Source organism: Aplidium turbinatum, chromosome 15, assembly GCF_918807975.1.
Source record: "Aplidium turbinatum chromosome 15, kaAplTurb1.1, whole genome shotgun sequence".
NCBI classification, from domain to species: Eukaryota; Metazoa; Chordata; class Ascidiacea; order Aplousobranchia; family Polyclinidae; genus Aplidium; species Aplidium turbinatum.
Genome location: NC_137486.1, coordinates 9,665,200 through 9,682,829, shown reverse-complemented (window position 1 = coordinate 9,682,829; position 17,630 = coordinate 9,665,200).

The window sequence follows — 17,630 nt, the reverse complement described above, 5'->3', positions numbered from 1 at the left end:
TAACCAAAATTTTATGCTACCTCCCGCCAAAAAAAATGTTCTAAATACTTTTAAAACGTTTCAATGACTTTGTTTTAGGCCTACATGTTGAATAACGTTTTATTAATGTTTGGATGCATTCAGCTATATTTTTAAACATTGGCTAGCCTACTCTGTAGGGCGTAGGCAGGCGCGGATTTATGGGGGGCCCCATCCCCCGAAATTTTGTGAAAAATTGTATGTTTCCGCATCAAATGGTTTGATATGCTTCTAAACAGCTGATATTAGTCCCTCGGCATCACAATTGATGAAAATAGTTGTTTTAATGACTATTTTCTAGCATATCGTATATGTCGTAGTATCATTGTTCATATCTGTTTAGCTTTTTCTTTCTTTTTAATTGATTTTCAAATTTTCTGGCCCCCCCCCCGAAAAAAACTCTTAGATTCGCGCCTGGCTGTAGGCTATTACTTTCCAACAGTTGCTTTTTTCCCAATTTTTTTTCTAGTTTTGTCGCTGAATTCTTGCACATTTGAATGAAAACCTTTTCTATCAACAGACATTGAAACAATATTCTTGCAACTGATTAGGTTCAGAAAAGCGGTTGAAGCTGCTGGAATTGATTTCCATCAAAGTGTTGCGTAAAAAAATTGTTCTACATAATTTAACATCGAAAAAGTTTCCTTCAATGAAACTCGCGTCCTACTGTATTTCATCCAGTCTTTGCAAATCGGCAGTCGGGTACAATTCCCTCAGTGTTTGAACAAATCTATTAGAGTTAGCCGAACTTTTTAGGACGTTTGTTGATTTCTATTTGGATAAACGCTTCAACTAATTGGGTCGCCCTTCAAAACAGTGGTTCTTAACCCTTTTAGGCTTACGGCACCCTACAGAAAAGAAACATATTTAGTGACAGCTTGTACTTTTTCCGCACTGACACTGATCAAGATGAAGCCCAGTTCAAAGCTATTTGTGCACTAAATCAAGCACATCTTTCACATTGCAGTAGCCTATGTTAGCTTATTAGGCCTAAAGCAAATTAATTTACTGGCATACATTGATGCAAGCTAACTTCAACCATGTAGGCAGGCCTGGATATACCATTGTGCTAGGGTGTGCTAAAGCACAGGGGCCCCGCAGACAGAGGGCCCCACTTTTCCTAAAAATGAAATAAATAAAATAACAAACTTTCCTGAATATGTACCAGCTAATAAAGAATGACAAAGTTGAAGCTGCTTTCCCTAATGTAGAAACAATTCTTAGATTGTTTCTTTGTATGATGGTCACTAACTGTTCTGGAGAAAGATCATTCTCTAAGGTGAATAGAATCAAAAACGTACTTCGGTCTACAATAACACAAGAGCGGTTGGCTAATCTGAGCCTTCTCAGCATAGAGTGTGATAAATTGAGACTTCTCAATTTTGATGCTATCCTTACAGACTTTGCAGCAAAGAAAGCCAGAAAAAAAGTCGTTCGACTGAATTTCATGTTAGTTTTCTAAATCCTATTGATAGTTAGTAGTGAATGAAAGAGCAGTTTAGAATAAAAATTCAGAATAACCTTTCATTGCAATTTGCATTGTGGTGTGCAGTACTAACAGTGGTCCCTTGCTATAATGCTTTCCCTTGCACGGTTTCGTTGATTTAGTGTGTGTGATTTTGCATCCATTATAACGTAAACATTGTTGACTTAATTTGCACATGCTTATTTAATCACCAATCACGTGCTATTTCCAAGTTATTTAACATATCTAAGCAAGGATCGGTTTCCTCTGCAAGCGAAACCAGCTTACTTCCATTACGCTCCACGTAAGCGGGTAAGGGCCCCCATAAAATTCATTAGCACAGGGGCCCTATTTGACCTTAATCCGGGCCTGCATGTAGGGTAAGCCATAGTTTTTTAATGTTGGTGTAGCGGACGCGTCCGTTAGTGCGCGCGCTCATATGCTGCCGTCCGTGCTGACGGCGACATTCCTGGGCAGAACAAGATTGGGGCTGGCAAGGAATGACCAGGACACGATGGTCTTCACACTGTCTATTTACTAACCGGCTTGACAGCTAATGCTTGATTACGAGATTGATTTCTCCAAGGCTCCGTCGTTTATTAATCGATCCACTATTTTCAGGAGAATAGAGATTTAAACATAGCGAACTAAGAACACCGAACTTTCAAAGAATAGAACTTCAACTTGCAGAAATCAAATAGCCAGCTTGGTTGCAACCAGAAAATAATAGCGAACCTTCTTGAATCGTCTCGAATAATATAGTTGAATAGTAAAGTAAAATCTATTACAGTAAAGGTCTAGTAAAGTTCTCGATTACAAGTACCATATCCTTTACACCCAAAACTAAAATTCTCGGACTGTCGAATGGTCGGCCAAAACGCGATATACATAGTCGCTGAGGAATGAAACATCTGTAAGCTATAACGTTGAAAAGACGAAAACTACGCATATGTGATTGAAGCTACAGGTTGTAAGAATGCTTTTAGCTGATTGGCAAACGATTTCTTACGGGGCAAGCAAATTCCTAATCAAATTCCTAATCATACTTCAGGAAGCCCGAAGCATACTTGCCAAACTACATGAATTGGTTGACTTACAGAGTAACATTACATATATGCAACAGAACGATGATATCAAGGCGGTAACAAGCGTTAAGGAAGATTGAAAAGACCTAAAGTGAAAACGCAGGGCGCTGCAGTTGGCTTTACAGTTTCCATCAAAAAGTTAGTGAAAACCAATATTTAGAAAATACATTGACGTATTAAGTCAATGTGCCACGGTACTGGTGCCACGGGCCTGAAAGGTCGTCAGTTTGCGGTGCGCAGCAGGGAAAGTTCTCAACTTTACAGCCCTGGAAAAACCACCTTGTCTGCAATTGGTTGAAGGCAGTGGCAAAGCAGCACCACCTGTCGCCCGTGAACATTTACACAAATTTTCAACCACCAACTCAAAAGTACAGTACAGCCTAGGTTGATAAAAGTTTTTCTCATTTTAAAAGACACCAATCCACAATGTTAATTAGTAGGCCTAAAGTAGCCTACAGACCATGACGTCATGGTACAAATTCCAATTTGCATCATAAACTTATAATTATAGTTTTAAAACTAGCGATTTTAGTTTACTTTGATAAACAATTCAAGGATTAATTGCTCGAGTTTTTGCAAAGACAAAATCAGAATTTATATCTTGATAAGGCAGTTTCTAGACTACTAACGTAAAAATTATTTGGCCTAGTTTTAATGATTTCATTAATTGTGCAATAAAAGTGTTGAACTAGTGTGCGCTATTACTCCACTATGTAGCCTCTGCCTCAGCCCGCAGGTATAAGCTTCCAGTAAAACCCTGACCCAGCTCTGGCTAAGGCAGTATTAGAATTCCGAGCTTAGTTTTTCGCCAAACTGAAACCATACAAGACACTATAGAATAGCCTACCATGCCTAACAATATTTCAGTTGAATAATAATTCATATTTCTGTATTGGATTTATGTTCAGTAATGTTTGCTTCATGTAACTTAATTTACTTCATCTCCGCTGTTCTTCGGGTTATCTTGTCTTTGAGTTTGCGATTAAGTTTTTCGCACCTATTCCCACCTTTCTAACATTCAAGTGAAACAAATCTACGTAGCCTAATCTATGTTGATTGGGACAGAAACAGTTTGATTACATTAGTTAAGGCAAGTCTATCAACCACATAAAGAATTATAAAGCTTGTTTTTCGAACAGACTTTTGCACCACAACTTGAGTAAAAAAGTGTAAATCTACGGTAGCCTACTAAAAATGAATTTTCTGCCCTTACATAACATTTAATCTTGTGACTTCTAGATATTAGATTAGTAACAGTCAGTTTAGAAAGGTCAGTTTAATAAATCTCTAATATCACTTTCTATTTTAAATCACGTCCACATGATCGTATTTTGATGAAAATTCATTATTTATGTCTATCATCGGATGTACTTTGTTTTGATGGCAACCTTGCAGTGAATGGTAACAAAGTTACAAAATACTTCCCAGACAACCTTTCGAAATAAATGTCGCAGCAACAAGAAAGTCTGGAAATCACCCTTTCAATTTTAATGTAGACTATTGTTGCCAGGTAGCTCAATCACAAGACCGCCTAAACTAGCAGATGATTGAATTTCTTTTGATTTGATGATGCTAATTAAATTATTCCAGTAGGGCTACACCGCTACAGCATAGTGACTTTAACCTTGTATTTCGCCCATGACGGCGATCACGGACGCGAGGTAGGCTAATTAACATCATTAACACGGTACTCACAATCAGTGGTGTAGCCAAGGGGGGGAGGAGTTTGGGGGTTTCAACCCCCCTTTGGCACGCGTGTGATGTCACGAAATTGAGAATGATGCTTTCAGTTTCTTTATGTCTCTAAAACAAACTTTGTCTAATTTTAAACAAAACTGCATTAAAAGAGCGAGTTTTGCCAATACCAAACATTCAAATATCTCAGCCAAGAATTAGCAACAAGAAAACATAGAGACTTAGCTTTATTTCCGAAAAATACCGAAAAAAACGTGACCTTATCCTTTTGCTATGCCACCGGACAGCACCATTTTACAGGAATATTATTCATACCTACATTTTTGTTGAAATTGCTCTCAGAATGCACCAAATTCAAAGTAATTTTTCAAAATTTTCTGGCTGTTGGGTGTCGTCTTAGGCGAACGCGCCGTCGGGCTTCGCCCGCTGGCCGTCAAGATCCCCCCTTTTAAGATTCCTCGCTACGCCACTGCTCACAATAAATCATTAAAGTTTTTATGTCGTCAGCAATAATACTTTTTATCTACTATTCAATTGTTAAACAATCTTTATAACTTCCATTTAAATAAAAAAATTATCAAATGTTGTTGAGGACAAACTCCCCAAACCCCGCAATAAAAAAAAAGGCTTCTTTAATAGTTTTAAGTAACATTATTTTTTCTGATAGAATTTTACGTTGTCGAAACTTTGGGACCCGAACAAGATTTGTCTAGATCAGCTACTGACCATGGGAAACAACACCATGCTTTCTGCAAATCATCAACGTTGTAAATTCTTAAGACAAAACAGGAGTAGAATTTTTTTACCACAACAATCTTAAAATTTGTCAACTTCATTTCTATAGCAATCTTGAATATACGATTTTGATTCAAGTCAAGTCAATTTATTTTGTTTCAATAGTGCCACATGTAAACAAACAAGCAGAGTAAACGAAAAGTAAAAACAATGTTACGGCTTTTAGTTAGACTTAGATTATAGCGAAATCATCATGATGGTAGCGAAAGATCATAAGCCGTCATCTAGTCAGCCACCAACTCACCCAAACTGCTTTTTGTCGTTAAAGAAGATGATTTGAGATCATTGGTCTATTGATCTAAATGACTTTGCGACAAGTTTTAACAAAGACAAATAAAAATGTAGCCAGAAATTCAATCAAAATATTTCAAATACTTTCTTATCATAAATAATTCTGAATTCGTTTTTTATTCGAAATTTCTGGCGGCGCGTTACTTTAAAATTGTTCATTCCATTGGTGCCGCTAAAGGACCATTGTGCTTGAAGTGTGTTACTTCAGCGTACAACAATGAGAGTTATTTCATGCTTCATTTCTTCGTTTTTTTGTTTTTTTTTTGTGAAACTGGATGTTTAGTGTCCCAATAGTTTATGGGTGCAGTGCAGACTGCAGACCGCAGCTGTTGAGCTCAAGTCAAATTCATAGCAATTTAATCTGCACCTGTTTGGATAAGGCCCTTGTGTTTTACCATCAAAGCCCGAGTGGAAAAGTTACAGGAGCAAAATAAAATGGTCCCTCTTCTTTTACTTTTACCATTATAATCTACAGCCGAAATGTAAGCGACTAAGCGTACCATACGTAAATATCCCTGGTACCATAAGGTGGGATGACTTTGAACACTTTTCACAGTTCATTGCGTGTATTTTTTAAAGTATTTATGCTAAATATCTCAAATTTGGTCTTCATTGGGTGCAACTGGACAAAAACTCATTGTCCACTTTGAAAAGTAGGCCTAACCTACTAGAAACACATTAATGCAGCCAAACAAAACAATAGGTAGGGCTACTTTGAACACTGTTCAGCGCTTAATTTAGCGCTAAAGAACACTAGATGCAATTCAAAAATACTTGATCTAGTCTAGTGGAAAAACACTAGCAGTGGCACCACTGCCATAGGCGTAGCCAGGGGGGGCGAAAGGGGCCATGGCCCCCCCAAATTTTCAAAGTTTAGATTCCAAAGTTGAGCTCTTTGTTGAAAATATAATAAAATTTGTAAAACCTTATAACGTTTTCCAAGAGATCTGGCTATCAACACCCCCAAGGACTTATTTAAACACACAGAAAGACACCAATAAATTTTGCAAATCGTAAATCGGGCAAAACTTACGCGATTTACGTTTCTTTTAACTAATTTGTGAAAGCAATTTCAGAATGGCTTACTCTGTTGGGTTTTTGTGTAGTTATTGAGTTTTTGTGTAGGCCTATAGCTGAGTTTTTGGTGTTCTCTAATTTTAGCCGCAGTTTTTGCCTGTTCGTGTAATAGCTACCTTTAATAAGATAATAGCTGTTTATCTGCTAATAAATTGCATACAAATATTACCTTAAAAGTGTTTCCAGAAAGCGCTATAATCCATTATTTGAGTGTAATTTTGGAAAAATTTTCCGGAGGAGCATGCCCCCGGACCCCCTAAAATACGCATGCCTTCGGCACGCTCTAGCCCTCCACCACCTTTATTGCTTCCCTTTCTCAACCCAACAGGACACGCCACTGCACATCATGTGGCGATGGCTCAAATCAAACACTTTGTCGTTCTCTTCAATTCATCAAATATTTGGCCCCCCCCAAATTTTTTTCCTGGCTACGCCACTGACCACTGCCCTGGAGGTCACGACTAGTGATACAAGCCGCGCCGTGCCGCGCCGCGTACGCGGCCGCTTTTGACTTTTTCGCCGCGTGCAGCGCCGCGTGGAAGGATGAAATGACATAGCCGCGCCGCTTGCCGCGTCAACTTTCAAGAAATTAAACTTTCGTAAACGTAAACTTTCAACTTTTCAAGAAAATCAGTCATAAAACTTCAAATTTTCAGTCATAAATTGGAAACAAAGAAAATCAGTCATAAATTGGAAACACGGATCAGTTTTTTTCCTTCGGAAATTCTAAGCTGGGAAAGCTCAGGCTTGCCAGATTGGCCTTTTTGGGCTTTTTAGAGGTAGTTGGCCCCCAAAAAAATTGTTTGGCCCCTTGGCCCTTTGTTTTCAATATTTGGCTCTTTTGGAAGCAGTTGGCACATAACTTACTATCAAACTAGCTATTTACATAAATGTCTTTCGGAAATTGAGACTGAAAAGTGTAGTTACGATTTTTTAGACAGTGTTTAGCTGACAATGTTTATGCAAATGCCAAAGATTCGAGTGGAAACACTGTAGAAGATGAAGATTTGGAATTGTTCTTGTAGAATGTAGACTCAGTGCACTTCCACTTTGAAGGATTTTATCCCGAAAAAGGGATTTTTCAACGCTTCGAAGGATAAAAAAGGGAAATAAAGATCGGAAGGATTTTTTAGGGATTTTTGACAATTTTACAAGGAAATTTTGTCTTGAAAAGGGAATTGTAGTTTTTAGCAATATTAAAGAAAATTTTATTGAGTGTATCATGTGGGCATTTTGGCGCAAAATATCATTTGGGCGCAAATAAAAGCATGATTAATATTATTATTAATATTTCCATTCAAAAGTTCTCAAAACGACTAGAATAACGATGATCAGCTGGTTCCGTCGCCATCCGAAACCTCCTTTCACTCTTTTTCCCATTCTCGCTTTTCCGTCACTTGATTTTTATTCTCGCCATTTTGGTAATTGGACGTGAGTGGGTTAGTTTTCAGGGTACGAAATGAGGGTACCAAGTGTTCAGGATACGAATTAGGTTGCATCCATAATAGGGCTAGCTAGGCTGTGTATACGACATGTATAATTGTACCGTATGGTGTACACAGTCAGACTGAGTCAGTATCATGAATAGGCCTACGTAGTATCTTAAAGTTTTTCATCAGTCTCAGATGATTGTGAAGACGTTACTGACAAGGAGAAAAAAGAGATAGCCTCACCTTATAGAGTTGAACAAGTTAGCGCATCAAGGAAAATAAATTTGTTAATCGATGGATAATAATTCGTTACTGCACATTTACCACCTATATATTTTCGGTGTTAGGGATAGGTTAAAGAGTCCGTGTGGGAAAGATGAGAGTGGTATGTAATTGGTAAATGATGTCCAGGACTCCAGGTGATAAATATCCCAGAACCGACTAATTGACAAGCGGTTTTTTGGCTGGACAGTGAACAAAGGAAGTAAACCATGTTACTGTAAAATATGTGCTGCTTTTGTGTAGCCTACTGTTCTAATTAAACAACGTTGCTTCGACATACCGTTGCTACTGAAAAAAATCAAGCTAACCTTTGTAATTTATTCAGCAACTTTATCTTATCAGATTGGGTTTGTCAACTAAATCAGCCATGCCAGGTACTGCCTGCAAGGTTTTGTTTTTTTGTAGCGATTTGAATACTGTACCACTTTTTCAATTTACTGATTTTCTGTTCTTTCAGGTTAAAACGAAACTTAGGTGAGGTTAAAATAACTTTAAAGTTGTATTGGCACTTTTTTTACCGTAGGTAACTTAAATAACGTCAAAAATAACCTTGCCTATGAAGGAAATTTTGAAGGATTTCCGACTGAGAAAAAAGGGATTTTTCAGGATAAAAGAGGAAACTGTTCAGAGGATTTATCAATTGTCAAAAGTGGAAGCACTGTGTACCACATTGGAAAGTTTGGCCTGCGCGGGGGATAAATCCCCCGCGCACTTCAATTTCCAGCCGCGGTGTCAGCCGCGCAATTCACAAAAAATCACAAGCGCAGCCGCGCAATTCACTAAAAATCACAACCTCAGCCGCGCAAAATCGCTCCGGCCAGCGCGAGAATGCAACTAAATAATCGCAACAATTTTATCGTTTTATGTAAAAACCACTCGTGAGTTTTTGTTGAATCGAGAAAATCAACAATTTATGTTCTATTGTTTCAGCTTATGTGACGTAACAACGAAAATAGCCCATCCCGCAGTGCTTCCACTTTGAAGAATTTTATCCCGAAATCGGGATTTTCAACGCTTCGAAGGATAAAAAAAGGAAATGAAGATAGGAAGGATTCTTAACAATTTTACAAGGAAATTTTGTCTTAGACAGGGAATTGTTGTTTTTAGCAATTTTAAAGAAATTATTATTAACATTTCCTTTTAAAAGTTCTAAAAACGACTGGAATAACAATGATAATAAGCTTAGGCTAGTGGTATCCTTCCGGTTTAGAAAAGTTAGGTATAGCTTAACCTATGCTAACCCATTATGCTGTCATATAGAGCTAGCTAGGCTGTGTATGTGTATACAGCATAGTTAGGCTACTGTACACAGACTGAGTCAGTATCATGAATAGGCCTAGTATCTTGAAGTTTTTCACCAGTCTCAGATCATTGTACTGACAAAAAGAAAATTTTGGGGAATATTTGCATCTCCCCCCCCGCCAAACTTTTAGAGGAAATAATTCTCCTCTCTCCGGGATTTACGCCTATGATGGCTACCCATTGACAAACTGGTGTCGTTATTTAATGATTTTCATATTTTTCAGACGTAGGCTACTTAAACGGCCATCAAAACAGGATATTTGTGGAGGAGCAAGCCTAAGTAAAAAAGAACGAAAAGCGGACATGAAAAAACGTCGATGTCTTTTTGCTTAGTTTGCTTTGAGCAAAACAAAAGTAAATTTTGATTGGGAAGATTCAATACTTATCAACGTCAAAAGAACTCATTGGTTTTGTTCACAAGAATTGCAATGTCTCAACCAGGGCCGTAGCAACAAAGAACGTGGCCCCCTCCGAACATAAGTCCGGGGCCCCTTCCAACGCAGAAACTGGAATGTGGTATTTATTTTACACGACATGCAGTGTTCATATTATGTAGGCTATACACAGTAGAGGGCATATTTCCGCTAACCGCTAGTTAGCGAAGCTAACGCTTTGGTTAGCGGATTAGCATTTTTGCTAATATTTAGAAATTTTAGCGGACTCGTTAGCGAAAGTAATAATTTATTGGAAATCCGCTGATTTCTTTGTTGAAAGCTAACTTTTACATTAGCTGCGCCCACCACTGCGTATACATAGGTCTACAGTGACAGTGTGGACATATATTCCATAATTACACAATGCGCTTTTTTGAGCCTTGTTCTGCGCAAATTGTAATGGGTAGTCCAGGGATTTGGCAATCTTGTTTTCGATGGTAATTGCAAGAGCAGAAAGCCTGTCATCTTCCACGGTTAAGCGCAGGATATTCTTGATCAGTTTCATTCTACTGAAGATCCTTTCAGCACTGGCGACAGTAACTGGTGTGGTCGATCAGAATAATTCTGATGCAAATGCAAAGATTCGGATTAGGGACAGTACATTACGGGACGCGCAACTCCGTTGTTCCGCCAACATTAGAAGGGTCAATTGCTAATTTGACATTTTTTTACGCTTTGCTGCTGGCTTGCTTTCAATTAAAAACCTTAAGTTACTTTAAAACCAACTTCACTCTTCTTATATAACTCATGAAAAGTACATTATATTGTAAATTACAAAAAAACGTAACCCTTCTAGTGTTGCGGATAAGCCAAAAGCGGATGTAGCTTCGCATCCCTATGATCTACAATCCCTAATTCGGATATAGGCTATCTCCTGAAGGCTGTTCTTGTACGTTAAAAAATGCTTGCCGTGACAAGTCCTCTCTCTTTCTCGATGACATAAATAAAACGATTCAATTCCATTATAGTTCATTGGCATCGGCATCAATGTCTCCCATTTTTCTTTCAATTTTTTTGCAGTGATTGTCTTGTTCGATTGTCCGCCCCATTAGCTCAGTGGTTACGTGCCGCTCAAGACCACGCGGCGCAAGTTCGACTCTCGGGGTGTGCGCTTGACCAACGCATTTCAGACTGCTCTCCATTCAGCGGCACCTAGTAGGTAAATGGAATAATTTCCGCCAACAACACTTCAATAATCGGAAAACTTCACTCTGCCAATCTCGGTAACCGGCCCAGGGTCAAGAGCCTCTACAAGTATGCAAAACTACCAGGAATAACCAATCAAGACTTTGTCAGTCCGAGGATAACTTAGGCTTAAAGATTCAGAACCAACCAACCCAACCATTCTCTCTGAGACACTTCTTCAGGCTGCTAGCGCTGTACAGAAATTCAAACAACTTGTACCACTCCATGAGTTGGTCAAAGCGCGAAGAAACAGAAGACATGGCTTGATCAGTGAGAACAAGAACAAATTGCTATTTGAATTTTTCTTCAGCAAAAAGACGACTCGAATCATCAGCACATTCGTAACCAAACATTCTCTTCCTGCGTCGTAGGCCTACCGTGTTTTTTGAAAACGCCTGCTCAATACCAATAATAAGCTCTGCTATTTTTCGTGCATTTGTGACCACGTACGTGGTTATATATCCTGTGTTTTGATAGTCTTCCAAAAACTTCGGCGGAGGGGCCCTCATTCCTTGCGGGGGCCCCCTCCGGGGGCCCCTCATTGCAGGGTTCGGAGGGCGGTTGCTACGCCTCTGGTCTCAACGGACAAAATTGTCTCAGAACACAGCCCGCTAGCAAAAAAGGCGTTGAAGGCTTATCAACGTACCCTCACTTCCAAGTAAGTCTGATAAAATGCCTTACGTTTTTCTGCTGAAGTGTGATCAAACTATGTTTCTGATTTCAACTTTGTTTTAGCTTAGCCTTGTTTCTAACAAATATTTTTTAGTCTGTGCCGAACCATCATTTTCTGCTCCGCAGCGCAAACTGTTCTTTGAACAGGACAAACTCAGAGAAACAAGTCAATTTATGTAACATGCACGAATTTTATAGTAATATAATAAATCGACGACCAACGTAGCCTATAACTGTAACTTATAGATTTATAGAATGTATCTTGTAGCCTATAATACAGTGGCGTATCCTGGTTGGTTGAGCAAGGGAAGCAATAAAACTCGTGGGGGAATAGCGCGTGCCGAAGGCACGTGTTTTCTAGGGGGGTCCGGGGGCATGCTCCCCAGGAAAATTTTTGCAAAATTACACTCAAATAATGAATTATACTGCTTTCTGGAAACACTTTTAGGGTAATTTTTGTATGAAACTTATAAGCAGATAAACAGCTATTAACTTATTAAAGGTAGCTCTTACACACGAACGGGCAAAGGGCAAAAATGCGATTTAGAGAACACCAAAAACTCAGCTACAAAGTCAAGTCTAGCTTAGACCTCACATATCCTGTCTTATTCCAAAGTCTATCCAGCCAGGATAACAGTGTAAAGCCAACATTTGGCTCAAACTTTTGCTTACAAGGCCGATATTATAACCATAACAGTGTCCTAGATTTTCTTATTACATAGCTCACTGGCACAACATCCAACAGAGCAGAGTTGCCAGACTATGAAAAAGTCTTAAAGCCAAAATAATACAAAGAAAAGGCCAAAACAAGGAAAATATTAGACAAAAAAGACCAAATGAATATATTTACCTGTTTCTATCAAAAATAATAAAATTTACATATATATTTTATAACTTGTAGTGGATTTTAATAAATTGTAGCAAAAATAATTCTGAAAGTAGCCCAAAAAATAGCAAGTTAGCCTATAAAAGTAGCGGATGAGTTTTGATCCGCCACATTACGAGTATTAAACAAGTATAGAACATGTATTGAACAATGTTGAATATGGTTTCATCTGGTAAGGTTACAATATTAGAGAAATATTGATTATTGTGCATTTTGAAAAGTTATTTTAAAAAAAACAAATTCGCGGAATTTGGCTAATCTGGCAACCCCGCGACTGGAAGCAATTTTTAAATCGCTTCCAGCGATTAGTTAAAAGAAACGTAAATTGCGAAAACTTTGCGCTGCTTTTTTCCTTTCTTTCAAACTTGTTTCTTCTTATTGCAAAAACGAGAGCAACGGATGCAATACGAATCTTCGCTTCCGTTAGCTTCCAACTTTTTTAAAATTAAAACCGAGTTCAAAATCATACGGGGGGGCATGAGTTAAAAACCGTTCTAAATCGCATTTAGGTAAAGAAATTACGAAATCGTTTTACTGAAAAATATCAGCTTCTCTTTTTTCAATTTTGACAGGGGAAGCAATGCTTCCCTTGCTTCCATTGAGGATACGCCCCTGCTATAATAGCATAATGATAACAACTTTTTAGGAAATTGATTAGGCTACATGTCGCGGCTGATTCGGTTAATGATTTCGTGTCTAGGCTACTTCCACTTTTTAGGAAAGTAACAAACCCGAAAACAGCAACATCCAGGTCCAATCCGGCATTCATTGATTTATCGAAATCACCAACGAAACCACTAAAGAAGTTAGGCTACCACCGCCTGATTCAAACAACGTGGATGATGTCTACCAGGATTTATCGATGCAAAACATGAATACCCTGCCGCCTTCATATCTGGCTCTTGAATGTTTAAATAACATTAGACATAATTTTTTGCTATTAATGTGGTCTCCCTGTGTAGTGTGTACATACTGTAGGCTACTAATTTCATTACCGTACCATACTCTACCAGTTACAATTACAGTGTAACCAGACGCAGTATAATATGATGAAGATGATATTTAAAAGTGCATTTATGTAAACGTAAATTTGCAAGTTATAGCCTAATGGCGGGTCTGGCAATGTAAATAAATTCTTTCCTGTATGCAAAATATAATGAGTGAATTCTAGGTTTAACTTCTTATTATTTTTATCACGTCTATTTTAACTTGAAAATTACTGTGTTCGTGACTAGAATTACTCGTAACGCTTGTGAGTAGTCTAAGTCCTCACCAAACCGCATGTCTTGCCTATAAATGCCAATTAACGCAAACGCTCCTGTCAGAAACAACCACTGACGCTCCAGGGAAATCAACTTGAAAAGTTGCTTTTCCCACGTTCAAAAACGTCAAAAAACGCCTTCGTTTTATCCAATCCTCACTCGTTTTGCACAACGTCACCAGCTGCTTAGCCAATCAGATGTGTTATGGTTAGAGTTGCTTTCCCAGTGACGTCAATGCGTACAATTGCTAGACTATCTCGTCATACGCACAGAATGGTCTCTCGTCACGGTACACAGCACAACATTATAAAGGCGAAAAGATGACGAATACTGGGTAGTTCCAAATTTAGTCACATAGTAGCTTATTCGAGTTGGTAGAAAACAGCATAGCCTAAGTGTTAGTTTTTGTAGTGTAGGCCTAACTTCTTCTTCTTTCGTTTGAGACTAGATCAAATTTCAGGGCAGGTGGTAGAGAGCCAGGTGAGTGTAGCTTCGTCCAGCGTTGCTATACCATGCGTTCTATTTGGTGCCTTGTAGATGGGACATTCGAGAACGACATGGTCAGCAGTTTGTTCCTCCGCGCCGCATTCGCAGGCCGATGAGGGAGCCAGACCCCACTTGTGCATGTTGGAATGGAAGCGACCGACTCCGGTTCGGATTCTGTTGAGCTTGACCCAAATCGGCCGAGGAAGGTCCATACCAGGGGGGCGCGCCACCGGGTGGGGCATAAAACCATGTAGTTTGGTGTCGGTGGCGCACCATGCTGCATTCCAAGTGTCTTCCATGAATTGTTGTGCACGTTGCCGTTGTGCACGCACAACGCGTGCAAAATGTTTTGTAAGTGCGGATGATGTCAGTGGAAAGAAAAAACTGAGTAAACCACACTTTTTTTCAGTTCACTGTCTCAAGTTGACAGCTTCCACATCACTTATGCATAGCTTTAAACCGAATCTTATTACCCGGTTTTATTGCCATTTTGGATTCGGATAGTTTAGGATCCGAATCCTTCTGGATTCGTTATTCTGAATTGCCCATCCCTAGATGCATTGTTGATAAGAGAATATGATTTGGTTAGCCTAGCCAATTAGTGCACAACTGTACTGGTAGGTTACCAGTTATATGCCATGGGTGCTTTTTGCTACAATTGACTTTCTAAAAAGTAACGCATTAAAATATTTTTTAAACATTTTATAATTTGCGGTGTGCGGTGCGGTGCAGTGTCAAAGTTCCAGATAAATTGCGGTGTGCGGTGCGGTGCGCGGATAGATGAGTCAGTTGCAGTGCGGTGTGCAGATAAAAATTTTGGGTTTGCTGCATCTCTAGTAGGGACTTTATATTAGCCTACGGGACGCGAAACTCCGCTTATCCGCCAACACTAGAAGGTCACTGCACAATTTAAGTATATACGCAGTCACATCGAACAGCACCATCAATTTTGAACATATGAATGTATTGTCACAAAAGAGTGGCAACAACGTTCTAATAAAGTGATAAGTGTATCAAAACGCTTATATGACATTTTTCAATAAAATGACATAGGCCTATGCATATCATATGCCACAGGCTATATAAAGCTATGTTGCATACATTTCACATACCAGAGCATTATAAACAGTATTCATATATCAAAACATGTCATGTACAAAAGTAAACAATTACACAATGTAAATATAGTTCTTCTATAACCAAGCAACCTCTTCTCAATAGGCCGAGTGGCCGAGTGGTTAGCGCGTTGGGCTCACAGTCGAGAGCCTGCGTGTTCGACTCCAGCCACCCGCACCTGCTGTTGTTTCTCTGGGCAAGAAACTTTACGATAATTGCCTCTACCCAGTGATCGATTTCGAGTAATGGGTAATTCCAAATTGAAGTCATAAGCAGAGTAGACAACCGGAAACAGACATTGTCGTCGGCTGCAGCGTGGGTCAGGTGTACGTCGGAAGGCGTACACCGATGCATAGCGCTCAAGTCCGCTTTCCCGCAATGCAGGATAAAGATAAACAAACAAACAAACAAACAATATATAATGGTTGCTTACAGTTAGTTTTTTGAAGATAGTTTTTGAATTTTCCGTGATGAACTGGCAACCAAACTTTTTTAATGTCTTCAAAACGTTTAAGTTCATTCTTTGCGAAACAGTTGAAAGCAGTGTCTACAACCATCTTAAAGTTTGCATGACCAGAATCACACTTTAAAGATACGATGCCAAGAAGGTGATCAAACTGAGACACTGACTCCGTGAGAGCGGAAACAAAAATATTACGTTGATTTCCAATAGTGAACAGTCTCCTTTTAATTTCCCACCCTAATAATACAGCATAATAATGGTGCACTGCAAGAGAAGTTACAGTGAAACATAGTTCTGTTGGCTTGGATAAACCATCACGATCAGCTAAAGCAAGAAGCTTGCAATACCCATTGCTTTCTTCTACTAAAGTGTCATCTTGACCGGCAATAAGAAGTTCCTTACATTTCCCACGACGAGAAATGCTTCTGCCAATATACCCGCCTGTTCACGAAATTATGGCCAAGTTATCTGTCTCCGTATTGTGACATGGATTGTCGCGCAATCGTGACGTCATCATTGCGATGCACTGTCACGCTTGAGCGACAATCTCTCGTCATTCTTTTTCTAATTTTCTAACTTGTGTTTTCCAAACGTGCTTCGTCTTCCTTTTACGATGTGTGAATCTAACGGACGGACGTAATTAAGAGTGTGAAGTGACTATTCCACATCACAATTGAACCCGTCTCTTGTTAACAATATACCATCAATCTTCACTCAACACATGTGGAACTTGAGTCGAAAGTTAGGAAGAAGACAGGTTGGATAGCAGCTCATATACATAGCGGTTATCAAAAAGAAAGAACACCGCCAGCAACATAGTATGCCACATTCATGTCAGATGTGGATATGTCATCTAATGTCACAATCCTAAAAAAATCAACCAGCCAAGTTACTGACAATGCAACTTTTGTTGCTGTAATTGCTGGGAAATTTGAGGATGACAATTTGGCTCCAGCTAGCAAAGCTTCTTGTTGAAGACATCATCATCATCTCGTATTTTATTACCTGAAACATTCAGTAAATGTAATATCTATACAAGAAGCTTAAACTAATTTCGGCATAAGCATGTGCTTTTATGTGCTTTATGAAGTGACAGTGACATTATGAAGATAATGTGTAACATGCCAGAAAGGTAACATGGTAACATGCCAGAAAGCTTCAGTCTCTACAAATAATTAAAAATAAACAAATATACTTCTTCATGTGTGCCTTTGCAGCAAAATGTTAGTATTTATGTGAAGTTGCTCTAACCTTTAAACAGATGTTTCACAGGTCACATCACTTTCCACAAATTCTCCATCATTTTGATAAATCGAGCAGTTTCAAGATGGGTGATCCTCAGCATAAAATTCCAATCCTCGACAAATTGATCCATGGAAAATGCCTTAAAATGTATCATATGTTTAAGAGTTAATACATTGCAACTTTCAAGAACACTGAAGTTAATGTAAATGACAGTCATGCAAAATTGATAAGCAAGCATATTTCTTTATACTGTAAACAAGCATATTAGATTGCAATATAAAATACAGACAAAACCCGGATAATTGCATAGTCAAATTGTCAATTTTTTATGATACGGTACATGCAATTATCCAATTATGTTATGGTTTGGTATTCAAGAATCTCATGCGATAAAACGGTTTGTGTATTTAACCAAGATATATGTGATAACAATTTTATCTG